The 2,500-nt window shown below is 53.5% G+C and overlaps 1 non-coding gene across 1 annotated transcript in view; it reads left to right on the top strand.

Moving 5' to 3' along the window:
- Positions 1 to 2,482: 2,482 nt before the first annotated feature.
- Positions 2,483 to 2,500, top strand: part of LOC149251031 (5.8S ribosomal RNA) — a 154-nt gene continuing 136 nt past the window's right edge. Inside the window, exon 1 of the ribosomal RNA XR_016267866.1 lies at positions 2,483 to 2,500. This exon is cut by the window's right edge and continues 136 nt beyond it. This is a non-coding gene — a ribosomal RNA (5.8S ribosomal RNA).

Here is a 2,500-nt window from a genome sequence, read left to right as displayed (position 1 = left end):
TTTTCTCCCCCCCAATGTGTTTCTGCAGGGGGTTCGGAAGCCTGTTTCTTGGGAGCGCTTCCGACGATCTGTTCAGCCGGGCATGGTTGCTGCAGAGTTGAGATGCTTGGTAAAAACGATGGATAAATTTGGACTCATTCGTAGCGACGGTGCTCGGTCTTTTGTTCGTTGGAAGGCATGGGCCAAGGGTGCGGGCTTCCATAGTTGGTTCTCTCGAAAAGGCGGTGGCGGTTGATGTGTTGCTTGGGTGAGCTTTCTCGCTGGTGGTTGGGTCGAGGGAGTGGTTGCACGTGCTTGGTAGCTCAAATGTTCCGTGAGGCGAGATTGTCGGGGTGTGGTCAAGTATGGGATGGATGAAGGGCGAATCAACCCGTTGGGCTGGCCACCCTAGTCCCTCCCGACCGTTCCTCGACATGCCCTCGCGGAAGGGTTGGGTGTCCAGGGAATGAAAAACCCATCCCTCGGTCTGAGCTCCATCGAGATCACAATTTTCCCCACCGACGGGCATGAGGGTGGCAATCTTATCTCGTGCCTTTACCGTCGAGGGAATTCCTCGTCCTCTCGTGAGCCACTCCCCTTCTGAGGGAAAAAGTAGCGGGTTGTGTCTTTGTTCCTCCCTTTGGATTGTGGGTTTTTTGTGGGACTCGCGTCATTTCTTCGTTTCGTGGTGTGCACTTTGCGAACGTCCCTCTCTCTAGTGGCCTTGCACCGTCGATGTATTTGTGGCTCGCGGCTTTCTCCAGCGTTGAGTGTCGGCCCGTGACAACTCCTCTTTGGAGTTTGATTCTTTGACCCCCGTTGACTCTCTTGCTGGAAAGGTTGTCGTGTGTTTTGTACACGGAGGGGTGCAATAGCGGGGTGGGTTTGTGTTATGGGCAGCAGTCTATTTGTCATTTGAAGCCTTGTGCCGTTGGGTTGGGGGGCTGTTTGCCTCTCAGTGACGTGCTCCAGACACTGGTCTCATCGTGGCCCTCGTCTTTTCTATTGGTCAATTTTTGGGTTGTGATTTATTTGCTTGGTTGTTTGCTATGTTGTAGAGCTGGAAAGGGTGTTGTGATGAATGCATGTGGGAGGGTGTGAAGGGGTGGGACGCTTTTTTGATTGGGTGCCTTGTTTGATTTCTTTTTGGTTAGCGGACATCTTGCTCGGCGCGCTGTTGAGCTTCTCTCTTTTCTTGGGATCTTTGTTTCTCTGGTGTTGCTTTTTTCCCTTCTTCCTTTTGCCCCTAGCCTTATGGAGAGAGGGGGGATTGTTGTGGATTGGTGTTCGGGAAGGACGAAAAGCAGTGCGAGTTCCCAGGGTGGCCACCCTAGTCCTTCTCGATCGCCGTCCCCTGCAGTTCCCCACTTTTTTTCCGAAGGCGCGGGGTTTGGGAAGCTTGTTCTCTATTTGAGCCTCCCCTGGTGAGCCGGTAGCCACGTTTGATATCTCTTGCTTTCCTGTTGTTTTCTTCCCTTCTTGCTTTTGGCCCCTTGGCTTTACAGAGAAAAGGTGGGATTGTTGTGGATTGGTGTTCAGGAAGGACGAAAAGCAGTGCGAGTTCTGAGGGTGGCCACCCTAGTCCTTCTCAATCGTCGTCCCCTGCAGTTCCCCCCCTTTTTACGAAGGCACGGGGGTGGGGAAGCTTGTTCCGTGTTTGAGCCTCCCCTTGTGAGCCGGTGGACGCGTTTGATATCTCTCTTTCTTTCATGTTGTTTTCTTCCCTTCTTTCGGCCCCTAGCTTTACGGAGAAAAGGTGGGATTGTTGTGGATTGGTGTTTGGGAAGGACGAAAAGCAGTGAGAGTTCCCAGGGTGGCCACCCTAGTCCTTCTCGATCGTCGTCCCCTGCAGTTCCCCCCTTTTTGCGAAGGCACGGGGTTGGGGAAGCTTGTTCTCTGTTTGAAGCCTCCTCCCCTTGTGAGCCGGTAGCCACGGTTGATATATCCCTTTCTCTCTTGTTGTTCTCTTCCCTTCTTCCTCGTGGCCCCTAGCTTTACGGAGAAAAGGTGGGATTGTTGTGGATTGGTGTTCCGGAAGGACGAAACACAGTGCGAGCTCCCAGGGTGGCCACCCTCGTCCTTCTCAATCGTCGTCCCCTTCAATTCCCCCCTTTTGCCGAAGGCACGGGGCTTGGGAGGCTTGTGCTTTGTTTGTGCTTTGTTTTCTACCCTGTTCTCTTCCTTTCGGTCCCTAGCTCTATGGAGAAAAGGGGGAATTGTTGTGGGCTGGTGTCGGGGAAGGGCTAAAAGCAGTGCGAGCTCCGGGGGTGGCCACCCTAGTCCTTCTCGATCGCTGTCCCACGCATTTCCCCCCTTTTTGCGAGGGCGTGGGGCTGGGGGGAGATTGTCCTCTGTTCGAGCCTCCCCCCGTGAGGGGGTTAGACACCTTTGTTTCTCTTTCTCTCATGCGTTTTTCCTCCTTTTTCCCCTTGGCCTTACATTTGTTGTGGGGGGGTTGCCCCTATTCAGTTTTGTGGCCAATTTTTCGGTAGTACGTGGAAACAACTCTCGGCAACGGATA

The sequence above is a fragment of the Pinus tabuliformis genome, chromosome 7 (assembly GCF_031772625.1).
Source record: "Pinus tabuliformis cultivar Carrire ecotype Pingquan chromosome 7, CPIR1, whole genome shotgun sequence".
Taxonomy (NCBI): domain Eukaryota; kingdom Viridiplantae; phylum Streptophyta; class Pinopsida; order Pinales; family Pinaceae; genus Pinus; species Pinus tabuliformis.
Note: the sequence above shows the minus strand (reverse complement) of the source record. Positions and strands in the feature narration are given on the sequence as shown.